Consider the following 15869-nt stretch of genomic DNA (forward strand, 5'->3'; position numbering starts at 1 on the left):
CCAAGAGAGTGGGAGACGTCCTGTGCTCAGATTGTGAGAGCATTTCTTCAGCTGTTTAGCTTCCTGCTTCAGGTCAGATGGTCTGACACGTCCAAGAATGCAACCTCCACCTGGTTACCGGAACCGCTGCCGCTAAACCTGCTGAATACTGTTAGTTGGGTGGCGTCGGGGTCTATCCACAAACGAGCCACACCAGAGTTTGTTTGGAGGCACAACTGTACCAGCCCTAAAATAAGGTCGCCTTGTTAGGTGCGCTTTGGTTGTGGACTCACACTGAGACGGACTCAACCTACCCAGGCACTGAGGTTGGTTCCTGTCTCTCACTGGGTCCCAAGTTGTTCTATGGTGGGTCCCAAGTTGTTCTATGGATGTTCAGTTTTGACTCGAACAAACAGTTGGTCTTGCAACGGTGCAATCAAACTTAATCTATCTCTCCAGAACCCTATCAAAAATATGGACTAATTAGTCTTCCTGTGTGGAGTCTCCATGTTCTCCCTGTTCCTGCTGGGTTCTCTCTGGTACTCCAGCTTCCTCCACAGTCCAAAGACATCAAGAGGGACCAGGTTAATCCAGACTCTAAATTGACCGTAGGCGTGGCTGGGAGAGCCAATGGTTGTCTGTCTCTATGTGTTGGCCCTGCCATGGACTGGTGACCTGTCCAGGGGGAAGGCTGCTGGGATAGGCTCCACCCCCACCACCCTGAACAGGAGAAGAGGTAGAAAATGGATGGATGGATGGATGGTTGGACAATCTCGTGAATTAGTTACACTAAGCAAATTATTTAAAAACAAAAGGGCTGAGAAAAGTACAGTCCAGAGAGGCTTTACTCCCAGCTCTTCACTTCCCAATTTAACCCATGTAATTTTATTTTCAGCCACGTCATCTGTGGCATCCACTCAGGCATGTAAAATATAAACATAAATTATAAATGCTTAATGCCGCACTCAAAACTCCTTTCGTAAGTTAATTAATTTTCCCTGTCTTTGGAAGTCAGTCAGAGCGTGTAAAGAGACATTTTCACCCGACATTAGACAAAGACTTTTGGCAAGAAAGTGAAAACGTGAGTGAGCGTTGGTCCGGTGGTGTGATTTCCTGGTTAATGGCGTCGAGTTTAAGGCAGAATTCATTTCCAGTTCCATTGACCCTCCAGCCGGTGGATGAAGAAGTGAGGGGGCGTGTCCCTGGGTGACGAGAATCCTTCAGTAAATGCCGACTGATCTCTGCTGCCAGGCATACGTGTGTATACAGGACAGTGTTCAAACCCTCTGCTGTCAGACGTTGAACTTGAGGAAATTCTACGGTTCTTTTCTTTTTTTTCTTTTTGTGGCTAAATTTAAAAGATAATACATCAGCTGCATGGATAATGTGATTATATTCTGCTTGGTGCACAGTATGATATTTTCATCCGACAAAGCCTCGCTGTGTTTCTTTGGAGGAATCTCTGGAGCGTTCACGAAACAGACAAAAAATAAATAATAAAATAGAGAAAAATCAATGAGCCACATCTAGACAGACACAAGCTATTTTCACCCAGATTGTTATTCTCCGTTGGTATTTACAAAACTTCCAAAGACCGCAGAGGGCCGAGACTATGAGCTCAATTATGGTTAGCCTGTTAAACCCTTCGTAATTGATTTCTTTTCAGGGTCCATGTACAAGTCCTGATGTGGTGGGCTGAGCTGGAATCAGTTCCCCCTAAAGACTCTGAAATGGAAAGATGTGTTTCAGCCTCTCTGCACCAAATTAGACCGCGTCCTTGTGTCAAGGGGAGTTGTTTGTTTTTGACAAGCTTCTCTTTGTCGAAAGGTCAAACGACTTAGAAGTGTCCCGGGCAGCTTTTAGTCACACGTTATTTATGGGTGTTCCAAAAAGAAAGGATGGGTACAGAAAATAGTTTGATATAATAGAACAAGGTTGTTCCCAGACGTTTCAGGAGGGTCAAAACACGAGGACACCTACCAGCCGGTGCAGAGGAAGAAACCACAGATGAAGTAAGCGAAGAGGAGGAAGAGTTTTATGCTACACGATAGTTTTACACAACAAAAACTGACTTGATGTGTTTCCTCCCTGCAGCTGAGAGGGTGGTGGAATAAATCAGCGTCAGACTCGCAGCTAATGTGAAACACATGATGTTCCGTGACAGTATGAGTGATGAACGCATTATTAAGCCATAAACTGCACTCCCAATTTGACAATCGTAAAGGTACGCTTCCTGGACAGATTTTTGTCAGGTGTAAAAGGAAGCCATACGTCAAACTCAGATGCTGCACTGAGGTTTAAACAAAATCTTTTATTTGCCATTGTTCAATATCTCCCACCGGTCATGGAGTCATTCAACAGCTGGTAAACACATGAAGCAGTTGTGGTGTTATTCCAACGAAATATATAATCATTATTATGATCTGCCATTATGCTTGGCTGCTGGTCATGCTGTTTGTGCAATTTCAATACCAATAATTAGCATAATTGTAACTTGTTATGGGGATTAATTGCAGTTTCCAGAGGCGGAAACAACAAGCACACCCGTCCTCACTGAAAGAACCAGACGGTAAACACAAGTCAGTCATGCTATCAAGTGGCTGCAGGAAGTAAACATCAACTCACATCAATGTCAATTAAAGGGAGGTGAAATCCGTATATGGAGGTGGAGGGAGCGCTACAAAAGGCCAGTGGTTGCTCCTGGTTAGAAGCTGTTTTACGGGATATTTGGATTTTGGAGCTGGCTGTTCTCGTTGCGAGCGGTGCGTTAGCTTCCATCAGGTGAGACCTCATTTTAACCCAAACCATCATCTACGCCGAGCCTTAATCAAGTGCTTTTGTGCCAAAGCAGATTTTACTTGGTGGTCTTTTGTATTCTTGATTATTAAGATTTGCACTTCCAACCTTTGTCCATAGGTCCACTTCTCAAACCTGCATTTGAGGGTGAAAAACGGCAGGAATTTCACACAACAGCAACTTTTACTTTAGAAGATCATCAGAATAGTTTGGAAAGAACCTGGGGAGCTTAAAAAATAAATCAAGTATCCTTCACCCAGTGATACAGGGTCCTTACAACCTACGTTAGCTTTGAATAATTAATTTGTGACAAATAACACAGAAACATAATATCATGACTTCCTCCCGCTGCTCGACTGATTGATGTATGATCAGTATTTCAGTTACTGTACATTAGGAGGAGATGTTTCAGTGAGTAGTGGAATATAAATGTTCCATGTGGCTGCTGCTGCTGATGTATGCGCACTGAAGGTCTGAGCAAACAAGGAAAATAAGTTTTCTCTGTCCGCCTGTCACGTTCCATTAGGAGGGCCAGATGACGAGCTTTCATGTTGGAGAAGCAGGTCGAGAGCAGCCCAGCAGATGACTCCATTGGCTTCTGCGCCTTTGAACTGCAGCCACAGTCAAAGTCCCGTGGAGAGGCCGGCGGGGTGATAACAAGATGCCGGGGGGGGGGGGGGGGGGTCACAAGCGTGTAAAGACATTGAGAAATAAACCATATTGGGTCAGGAGGGCGATAAATGACATACATCCTGTGTGCCAGTCAACACCAGATAACGGGTTATAGAGGGAAATAAAAAAACACGTCAAGGCCCGGAGAATAAAGATAATTATTTTTGATAAGGTGGAAATGGGAAAAGGGTAAGTTGATAAGGCCAGACAGGGTGACTGAATACGCTTGACATTGATATTCCCTTGAATAGACTTCCCTGCCGGCCTGAGGAGGAAAGGTTGAGCTGCCGTGCAGCCACAGCTCCCAGCCACTCAGTATTCATGGCGTATGTAAATAATCGTGAATCACTTTAAATAAGGCCGTTTATTACACACCGCCAAAGAGGTCGTGTTTTCAGCAGCGTGTGTTTGGCTGTTAGCAGGATTACACAAAACCTATGAGGCTCATTTCCACCAGACTCAGTGGAGAGGTGGAACATGGGCCTGAGAAGACGCCGTGACGTTCCTTGGGCAGGTGAGTCAAAGCGACACCTGTTTTTTTTTGTTTTGTTTACATTTGAGCGTCCTTGCTCCAGTGTTTAGACTGAGTCCATATCAGCTTTATTCAGACACGCCTTGCTGAAGGCCTGCTGCTTGGCAGACGCATCTCCACGTACCCTCTGGTTCTGTGGTTGTTTTCCAATAAAGTTCTTTTTTTTTAATAGCAGCATGATAGAAGTAATAGTACAAGAGTCATAATGTCTGAAGTAATAACCATCGCATTGACTGGAGAGTCATTAATATAAGGGACAGTCATAATAAAAATAGGAGTTTTATAGCTACACACTGGAAAAAAAAAAGATTGAGGTCTGAAATGGATCAATACCAACTGACCAGGAAAGAGACTGCTGGAAAAATAGGAGGTGGTGTAATGATGCCGTGTGTGTTGCGTTGAAGCTGTTGGCCACAGGATCAATGTGACTCATCGATGTTGTGATATCGGAGAGCAACACGAAGGGAACACATTGCTTCTTTCACATTTTGAAACTAAATGGTGTGACACTGAATGAAATCACCTTCTCTCTACAGCGTTCATGTTTCGACTTTAAAGGTGTGTGTGTGTGTGTGTGTGTGTGTGTGTGTGTGTGTGTGTTTGTCTCACTCCCAAATTCCTCCAGCAGACTATTACATTATCCTCAGATTACTTTTTTTCCCTTGTGATTTGCTTGTTGGCATCGTCTCTGTAGCGCTGGCACGCCGGCATGGAGCAGATGTCGAGCCACAACCACGTAACGTCCACACGTAAACAATGCGACGCCGTCTTTCGGTTTGATTCCTATGTGGAACTTCCTGCTTTTAAAACTCTGGATCCTGACTTTAAGTTAATAAGAAGCCTAAAGTCGAAATCTTTGATGGCAACGTGACACTGAACACCGAGCAGGATTGTCAGACCTGACGCGGGGGTGACAACACGTAGAGTTAATAAACGGTTGCTCGTTGTTTTTCGCTACAGGCACAAAGTAATTAATTCCATTCCATGGAATTAAGTGACATGAATGTTTTCAGGTGTATGTTTTACACCTCTAGATCCTTGTGTTTGCTTGTGCCGCAGCGGTTCTGGACTCTTCTCTGAGACTGGATGCATGGTAAAGGATAATTGGGCTGATCGGATTTGCCCGTCCCGGCGCTCGGGGGCCTGCTCAGTCTTCAAGGCCAAAGAACCAATTATCTGCCCAAATGATCCTGAGGTGTCAGGGTTTACGGACGTAATATTCTAAATCTCAAACGCAACGAATTATGAATTAAAAACTAAAATCCTGGAGTGTTAAAAAGGACAGTTGAGTAATTCTGAACAGACTCATGAAACCGCCAGTGAAAGAACAGGAATCCTCAAATCATGGCTTGTGTCCGTATCCATCAACCTCCTTTGAGACGGCTTTATTTCCGTCTACTCCGTCCCCTCAGCTGGGACTTTGTCTCGTTTATCCATTCATCCATCCATTTTCTATACCGTCTCTCTGTTGAGGGTCACCCAGGGGGGGCTGGAGCAAGATTTGGGCAAGAGGCAGGGTTCACCCTGGACTGGTTGCCAGTCTGGCGCAGGGCCATCAGGAGCAATTTGGGGATCAGTATCAAGGATACTTGGACATGGTCACTGGGGGAAGTGAGGATCGAACCAGCGACCCTTCAGTTGCTCGACAGCCACGCTACCTCCGAGCCATGCTGCCCCCTCATTTATCTAGGCTTTGGGAAAAAGAAGGTCTTAAATCTGTGTGTGTGTGTGTGTGTGTGTGTGTGTGTGTGTGTGTGAGTTTTGAAATCAATCAACATTTTCAAAGTCCTGTGCATCGTCCCCCCAGGGATCCCACATGTTAATAAACTATTTCGCCGAGCTGTACTATCACTTTTACTATTACCTGGAAGAGATAACTTTTGTTGTGATTTGGCGCTATACCAGTAAAACTGACCTGACTATTAGTTTACATAAGAGTCACCACGTACATGAACATGGCTTCTCCTGAATCATCTTGTAGTTTCTGAGTATTTGGAACGAAGAAAAACTGCCAAATTAAACCGAAACTACTGTGTCTCACAACTCTGTCATCAGCTGTTCTACATGATGTCCTTTTGATAACGAATGTTCTTTCACCTCCATTCACTGAGCCTCCTCTGGAACCATCTGGAGCCCCCCTGGGACACGGACACACACACACTGAAAACTGTTGCTGGACGGTAAAATACACCATCAAGTACAACAAGGTCACATTCAATTGAGGAAGGTGTTAAAACATTTAGTGGAAATCCAATTTCCTGGTAGTTTGGCTGCATACTTTGCTTTCCACGGGCTTTTTTCAGCAGACGTATTATGTAGATGAAGATAAAATAAAAGCAATATTAAAACTGTGTACTTATTTGCCTGAAGTGAGACTCAATTGGAAGAAGGAAGCTCTGATTCACTTACTGAGTGTCATCTGTGTTCGCGGCACTCGAGTGAGCGGCGGGGATTCTCTCCACTTCCTCATGTCAAGCTGCCTAACTACCTGGAGACCCCGCGTGATGCGTTAAAGTCAACTGGTGGGCTTCATCAATCACAACACCACTGTAATCAAACAGTAGAATTATGAAAAATGGTGCCTGTCACAGCAACGTGCCCGGGTGTGCAGGATGCTGCTGACTGTCAGAGCGAGAGGCCGCTTCATCAGACGCGTTGCTCTCCTTAGATTTTAGGAATCCAGATTAAATTACTGGTTAAAATGCATTTTTTTTTGTGTTTAATTTATGTTTTTGCCAATCATTGCAGATACATCCTCATCACAAATGCTGGAGCAACACAGAATTAGATGTATCGTAGAGGGAGTGCGTGAAACAACTTTACCCCGATCTTGGCCTTGTGGAGACCACGATTATAAATCATTGATGCTCCTTCACCGTTTTCATCCCCAGCATCTGCCACTTGTGTCAGTTTGCTGAGCTAAGCTTATCTGTGAGTCAAAGCCCAGCCCTCCCGATGAAATTAGCTTGGCATAATCTCATAAACGTAATGATTTTTCCCAAACCTACTGAACAGACACGGGCAATTAAGCTTAAAAACACTCTCTTGATTAATGAGTTTAATGTGATGCTAGCTTGTCACAGGAGACCACATTCACGGATTTATTTAAGACTCCTGTGAGCATTTGGACCCGTTGCAGAACAGTTATTTCTAATCAATACAACTATTTGAAAGTGTGATCACATTTAGAACTCCCTCTGATCCAAACCACAGCGGAACAGTTCACTTTTATGCTATTTTGGGCCTGATTTGTAAGGCTGTAAAGATACAAGAATACACTACTCACAAGGAGAAACTGTGTATCGTACATAGGTTTTGTTTTTTTTAACACTATTGATCTGTATCAGTCTTGGAGTCATACGTAATCGAAAGATCGTGAAGTAATTGACTTTATATGGTTGTGATGGCGCTGACAAACATTACAATACGGAGATCACATGATGGCAATGGAATCAGGGAGATGGGAGATGGCAACTAGATTTAATTTAAAAAGGACGAGAACTGTCCAAAGCTTGAGTAAATCATTATTTACCTGTTCTCTGCCGCGGGTTTTTTTCGGTTACAAAGCTTCCTCACGCGGGGAGAAACATGGCAGATCTATGTAACATGATCGAAGCTGTTAATGTTGTAGTTGTAATGTTGAGACAATACGAGTAATGCCGACATATGGCCACCAATCAGCAGAGAACTCAGCGTTCCACCAGGTAGGTAACATACATAGAAAGAGAGTTGAGCTATCGTTACGTTAGCTTACTGAGCTCAACATTACTACATCACTCTAGCAATGTCATCGTCATCTTCCGCTTAGTCCTTACTAGTAAGGGTCGCGGGGGGGCTGGAGCCTATCCCAGCATCTACGGCCGAGAGGCGGGGTTCACCCTGGACAGGTCACCAGTCCATCGCAGGGCCAACATACAGAGACGAACAACCATTCACATTCATACCTACGGTCAATTTAGAGAATCCAATCAGCCTAGTCCCCAAATTGCATGTCTTTGGACGGTGGGAGGAAGCCGGAGTACCCAGAGAGAACCCATGCAGGCACGGGGAGAACATGGAGACTCCACACAGAAAGATCCCACACCCGAGCTGGGACTCGAACCTGGAACCTTCTTGCTGTGAGGCCACAGTGCTGACCACTGCACCACTGTGCTGCCCACTCTAGCAGTGTGTCTTCATGAATATTTCCATTTTACCATCTTGCTTCTCCATCTGAGTTTGCCATGAGCTGATCTTCCTGCACATTGTCTTATTGAGTATGTTTTTTAGTTTTGCTTCTTCAGGTTCTTCTATGGAACCGAGGCTTGGTTGGACTGCATTAAAGTGTCTGCCAAAGGGGTAAAAATGCATCAGAAGGCTTGTTTTCACATGTGAAGACTGAGCGCTACACCCAGGTCATCCACTTTGCTGGATTTTAATAAAAAAGTGTGAACGAGTGCACACCTATCTGCTTCAGAGTTATGGCGTTGGATAATGGTGTTTTCGCTGAACATTAAAATGTGACAGTGAAGCTGACCTTTTAAATATAAAATGTCATCACTTCATTATTTTGTTCAGTGAGATATTTGTGTGACATTTGGTCATAACCAGCATATGAATTCTTAAGTCAAAGCGGGTTTTGTGAGGTTGTGGTAATTATCCATCTTAGAACACTGCAGGGATGATGTATTTTTGTTGGCCAAACTGGAAATTAGGCAATACGACTTTTCCACTGAATTTTGGATTACTGGAGAAAATGCGACATGGCATGGAGACATTTATGAGACTCACAAGTTTTGTTTTGCAGGATAATCTTAATAAGTTGTAACCTTGTTTCCAATGTACGCTTAAATGCAGTTGGAATTTCATAAATGCTAACGTCAGCTCTGAGCAAACTAGCAAGTGTTACCTACGGGCAAACGCTGGGTACGTTTAAACTAGTTAATGTTAGCCGTGAGGGATCCACAGACACAAACGTCACAACTAAGTTTTGCAGTTTTACTTTCCTCTTCTACTCATTTGATGTGACGTTTAAATATTCATGACAACAGCTGAATTCTTCTTTCGCCACTTGTTAGTGACTGCCGTTTTTAATACTTGTAAAAGCCTCAAAATACTGTATTGTGACGTATTTGATGCTATAAGACAAAGCATGAGTATACCAATACCTTATTCAATACATTTAACCAAAAAACATTTAAAAAATACAAAATGAATGTTTACCAATGCTAACTTTCTTGGTTCGACAGTCTCCCCAGCTGTAATTTTTCATTTGTTGTTGTCTGAAGAATATTTTATGAAATGATCTCGTATTGTTTTCAGAGACGTTTTGAATTTGTTCTGTAATTGTCAGATGTATGTTAGAACACTGCAGATGTATTTGTTAAACTAACAGATTATGGATTGATTTTTTTAATTATATCCCCAAAACTGTATTTAAAACCTCTTTTTTTTTCTGTTTCATCATTTAACAGGAACACATTTTGAAATGATTTTACATTCTTAAAATGTTCTTTAAATGTTAGATTAAAACATTTTTTCCAAGAGGATATTTTTTTTGTGGGCACACAAAAATTGGAACCACTGAACACCTGAAAATGTATTTCCTCACAGCTATCGCCAGTACAGAGGCACAAAAACGAGAAAGAAACACGTCAATCCATCAATTACAGTCTGTAAACCCTCTAATTAGCCAGTGAGTTAAAACACACGTGTGAGCAGATCTTCAGTCAGACCTGGGAGTTGCCCGAAACAACCACCGCTGAGCCGTGGGAGATCAGAGCATTTCCCCCCCACATTTTCTCCCACGGGCATGCATTCAAACCAGCACTCGGAGCTGTAAGCTGCAGCCAGTCTGCAATTCTTTGTGTGGTTTGCTCCCTGTGAATATTTTAGAAGGTATTTCTGAACAAAAGTAGAGGAATCTCAACAGAAAAACCTCATGCTGATCCAATCTCTGGCCCAATTACCACACATCTACTGTGTATATTCTCCAAAAAGGAAAGGAAAAAAAATACACTCAGCACATCAGAGAGGACAGTCTTTTCCTTTCTGTTGTTTTTTTTTTTTTCCCAATCTCCAACTGAGCTCTCCACTTTTCTGTATTCTGATGTTCCCTGCCACCTCTTCAGAAATGTAAAGAGGCGTCAAGAGTTGGATGATGATTTGCTTGGATACTCAAGCTGAGCCAAAAATGAATATATTCCTGTAGGAGGCTTACTATTTTCTTATGGCAAAAGATACCTTCTGTTATTGCGTATTTCCCGCTGTGCTTCTCTTTTGTCCACGTGGTTAAAGTTTGAATACGCAGACATCTCACCTGCAACTTGAGAATGTCTTAAAGCAGTGACTGCTTTGGGGAAACGTGCTTATTTGCCGTCGTCTCCAGAGCCAGACAAGAGAAATGTATACCCTTCCATCCTCTGTGCTGGATTCAGGAGCTGGATGGCAGCTAGTTAGCTTAGCACAATGAATGATAGTGGATGGGAAGTGTTAGCATACCTCTGGCAAAAGTCATCAGATGGATCGGGATCAGGCCTGGTTCATTCAGAAGTCATCTCCCTGGTCTCCTCTTACAAAGTCGACCACGATGAGTAGCAGCAGTCCCTCCTCTAGTCGTCAACAGTCGTTTCATCACGTCAAATCATTGCACCCAGACGGGAAAGTAGTTCCAACTTTTTGTGGGATTCCAGAATAAATTTAAATTATTATTTCATGTTATGCACATCCTTAGTTGCAATAAATTGATGAGAGCAAAGATATACGAGGAGGAAAGAATATTTGATGGCCTTTGACAGATCATGCTAACACTTCCCACCCACGACCATCCATTGTGCTAAGCTAACTGGCGTCTGGCCGGTCACTGTGTGTCTCGGCTCCCTGATATGAAGAATAACAGTGTTTTCCGAACAGCCAGCGTGTTCCTTTGAGAAAAATGTTGGTTTTTAGCAGCGTGATCGTCGTTGCTTCTGGATATCAGGCAATCATTTGAAGTTTTTGCAAAGACAAGAAACAGACAGGGAGAGGTTCGAAAGAAGAAGAATATTTGAATCCAAGTGTTTGTCTGCAGGGCTTCAAAGGGCTCTACATCCCCATTTTTCATTTATCACAGTAAAACATGCTTTGCTAAAATCAGCACAGATTAGGGTGGCTTTCAACCTCAAAGTGAGCGTGGGGGGAAAATACTATAATAATGGTCATACACTTATACAGTAAGCTGGTATTACTTTACAAGTTGTGCAGCAGAAAGTATATTTAGGACTGATTAAATTGCTCACACTTAACACCCTCTGACTTATGTTGTGTCCTGTGGCACTTAGAGCAGAACGTTGCTCCAGAGATGTGGGGGTGTATGAAGTCAAACTGAGACCAGCATATTGTGTTTAACTTAAAGGGATTCTTCATCCAAAAAGTACTAAATGAAGACACCTATGTTAGTACTTGGAGGGCAAAACACAAAAATGTTTATTTTTTTTCTCCTCCTGCATTACTCCTTTGAGAGCCCTGAAAACAGAAAGAGCCTGCCATGTATCTTTAGCTTGAAGCTAATAGCGACTGACAGCTCACAACAGCAAAACTGTCCAAAAGCGCACTGTCCGGAACAATCCATGTCTTTTTTTTCTTTTTCTTTTTTCATCCAGCTGTAACCTCAAACACTTTGATTTTGTCTAAAAACCAATATTACACTTTAGATCCGGACAAATGGGTACAGCTGTGTTGTTGTTAGCTTTTAGCCACCGTTAGCTTGAAGGTAGTTATATGTCACTGGCTCACAAAAAAAAAATACTAATCACTGAGCTCAAGGCTTGTATGTAAGTACTTGAAAATCAAAATACTGTGCACTTTATTTGGGACAAGGTAACATTGGAATCCCATTCTCTTTCTAAAGGGATTCATATCAGGTCAGGACGAGAAAAGAATGAGCTCCATGTTAAGGAGAATAAAGTGTTATTTGTGTGTCCCAGTTAAATGTGGCAGCCCAGCTTTACAATGTATTACACTTTTGAGTTACATTTTTATTTAGTCATTTTAATTTTTCATTTTTGTAAACAGATCTTAGCTCCAAATCAGCCTCTGCAAAAAAAAAAAAAAAAAAGTTCCACTAATAGAGGAACTAGGGCTGAGGCAAAGTGTGTCAGATGATGTGTTCAGGGAGATTATTTCTTGGGCTTCCATTTTGTTATCCTCCCGTGGGCACACAAATGATTGACAGTAAGCAGAGAAAACACAACACAAGGGCACAAAGAAAAGACAACAGAACAAAAAACACACTTTCATGGTCATTATGATGGATTGTCTAAAGCGATTTCAAGTCTGTTGCAGAAATGGTTGATCATCATGCAGCCCGTTAGAGCGAGTGGCCTTCATGTCCTCAGTTATGCAAACGTCATAAGGGTTTGAACGCGGCCAGCCTCAGGGATGGGCGTAGCATGAACCAAACCCGCGAGGCGAGCTCATCGCCGCCGTTATGAAACCACCCTTTTCCACTCACCAAAGAAACAAGAAAATGTCACAATCTGGGAGTGGGAGAGGCATTAAAGATCCATCCATCCATTTTCTACAGGGCACAGGGAGAACATGCAGACTCCACACAGAAAGACCCCGTGCTCCAGCCGGGGCTCCAACCCGGAACCTTCTTGCTGTGAGGCCACAGTGAGGATCACTGCTCCACCGTGCCGCCCAGCATGAAAGATCTTGAAAACAAAACAATAAATCATTCAATCTTGGTGCCTCAAGGTGAAAGTTTCAAATCACAGGTTCATAACGTGACATTTCAAAGGATTTTTTGAAATGTTGCAGCTACCAGAGTTGCTAGAGGGTGAGTTAGCAGGATTACACATCGGGTTTGCCTGGGTTCCTGCTAGTGTTCCGCATGGGCTGGGTCCACTCATGTGGAGCCGTAGACCAGACCTGGGGCCCCGTTCCAGCGTAGACCCCTGGATCATTTGTCGGGTTGGCAATTACGCGACCCAAATCAGCAGTGGAGCTCAATCAGATCACGAACACCTTTTCAGTTTCTGTCTCGAACTCGAGGCTCTGTTATTTCTTCTGATGTTACACACTTTACTCTTTCACAGAACTGAATATTCTGCACAAAAACTAACTTTAAAGATTAAATCTTTTGGCACTTAAGTCATGTTGAACGAGACTGAATGACAGTTAAAGGAGTGATTTCACAGGCAGCGCGAGGCTATAAAAGACTATCAGTTGTGCAGCTGTTTCCTCCAAGTCCAGGTGCAGCGCGTCACATAAGAGACGCCACACTTGTAATTACACGTTTTGGACGCTCCCTGAATCTGGCTACAGCAGTCAAAACTCTTCAGATGGAACAAGACCTGATGTCCCAGGTGCAATCAAGGTGTAACTCGTGGTTCGGACCGAGTCTATCTTAACTTTAATCATGATACTTTCCCAAACCTTTTAATAGGTCTTTGGCAGAAGTTCTTCCACTCAAGTCATATTTTTTGATTTACTCTCTTTTTTTTTCCTCCCCTGAATGAAAATTATACGTTCCATGAACTCACCTGCACATTTGGATATTACACAGGATTCGTCAGAAAGCAGAAGTCATCTCTTCATCTCTTGGGTCTTTCAAACCTCCGCGCAGACGGCAAAAAAACAAAAAAAGAAAAAGAAAACACACACACACACACCTGCAATGAGCCTGAAAATTCATTTCTTTTTCCTGGTGATATCTTTTGTGCACAAGCATACATTAGGATTCAACATCCATCTCCGCTGGCACTCCTTTTGCGGCACAAGGGAACACCAGCTGTGCCCCCCCATCTGTTGTCTAGATGGTCCCGGGCATCCAGAGCCCCCGAAAAACAACAGCAGCAGGGTAAAACACACAGAACGCGCCCGTCTGTTTGAAGGTTGTGTGCAGGTCTTCAGTAGGTATACATTTGTGTGTGTTTCACGTTATTATGAGTTTGGACAAGGTTGCGGGGGGGGGGGGGGGGGCGTCTTCAGCACACGGTTGCTAGCGTGTAGCTCCTCCATCACAGACGTTTTAATGATGAACCCTTGAGGCGCTACGCTACGCTACGTACGTACGCCTCTGGCCTGTACGTCAGGAGCTCCGACGCATTATTTACACCAGCCTTGGTATCACTTCACCGCACATTAACCCAAAACTGACACGGTGTCATCCCCCGGCGTTCACGCTGAACCGAAATGACTCTGACAAATAAAAGCGTGGGCCCGTGATGTGGAGAACACCCAATTCTGAGGAATAACAATCTGCTGGAACTGTCAGCGCTCAGCCTTTCAGCTTCCGACAGAAGACAAAAACAAAAATAAAAAATAAAAATTTTTTAAAAAAAGCTCAACCGCCGGCCATGAGAGAAGGTGTTATCAGATCATGAATAATTCAGGCAAATAATTCCTGTTTTATCGACGCAGACTGGATGTACTGGGTACATAAGAGTTCTCCCTTTGTTGTGCAAACGCAGTTATATTCTGTCTGATTGCATTTAAATCAACAGAACATGAAAAATTCAAAATTCTTCAAAGAGACTCTGGTTATAATTCAGAGGCTTTGAACTTTGACAGCTGACACGGAAGAATAACAGAGAAATGCATAACATTTATAACTATGGATGAGATGTATGAGATTGCAACGAGAGGAATTAGACGATACTTTGAGTTAGAGTTTCTGTCTGAAATCAAGACGCTGGTGTCAATATATATATTTGCAGATGTTCCAGAAGAAGAACAGAAAATACATTTACCTGCAGGGGGCGCTGGAAGAGTGCAGAATGAGTTGGAAATGGCAGAATTAGACAAATTAGCCATTTATGACGGTTCAGAAGGCAGTTCGGGGGTACACTCTTTTGTTCTTGTGAAAGCTTGTTTATAAAGAACCAGATCCATTTCTTTTGAATATAACATTCTCTAAGAAAAATAGCATTTCTAGTTGCGATGATGGGGTGGGACGATGTTTGTGTGCCCTGCTAAACTTGTCATGGGGTCTGCTTTGGTTTTGGACTTCTAGTTTTGGAGTCTTTGGTTTGTGTTACTGACTGTTTAGTTTTGTAGTTCTCATGTGTTTCTGGTTCTTCACTGCTGTGTTTCTACTTTGTGCTGCTACCTGTAGTTTGGTTCCCTCTTGTCATTTCCTGTTTTATTTTGGTAACTCTTCCCTCCTGTGTTTTTGCCTGTTTGCCGCATTTTTTTGTGCGCTTCACCTGGTCCTTGTTGGTTAATCAGTCCTCGTCAGTCCTGCTCCTGGTGTTCCTCCTCCTATCAGCTTCTTCCCTGTCCTTGTGTTCCCCCACCTGAGTCACATCATTAGTTGAGTTTATTTTAGTTTGGGCATCAGTGTTTGTCAGACGCTCACGTCTCCACACCGGTGTGTCATCGGGCCTGTTTGCCTGCCCGTGCTTTTTTTTTTTTCTTTTGGAGTTTCCTGTATTCCTTTCACTAAGTCCTGTCTGCTTCCCGTCTGCACACTTGGGTCTTGATTACCAGGAAGTCTGTGTGGTTTTTGCGGTTCATCTACGTTCTCTGTGTTTGGGTCCTTCCATCAACTCCACCCTGTGACTTACAGCACTTTTCCCCAAATTTACGGGACACTTTGGTGGCCAAATTCGTGGTTACTGTGACAGGCACATATTACAGAGCCGCACATCCACAGTGTGGTATTTGTAGTCAAACTATATGAACTGAACTGTAGTATTTGGAACTTACTATGCTTCAAAACCACAAGGTCACATCAATCACTATTCAAGCGACGTAGCTTCATTCCACTTACGTGGTCCCACCCCTTGGTGCTAGAGGGCGCTGTGATCATCAGACAATAGACACGAGGGGCTTCTCCATCCATCTTCCCCCTCTTATCCTGTTCAGGGTGGTGGGGGTGGAGCCTATCCCAGCAGCCTTCACCCTGGACAGGTCACCAGTCCATGGC

The sequence above is a fragment of the Aulostomus chinensis genome, chromosome 21 (genome assembly GCF_037954235.1).
Source record: "Aulostomus chinensis isolate RoL2024-O1b breed Wild chromosome 21, RoL_Achi_v1.0, whole genome shotgun sequence".
Taxonomy (NCBI): Eukaryota; Metazoa; Chordata; class Actinopteri; order Syngnathiformes; family Aulostomidae; genus Aulostomus; species Aulostomus chinensis.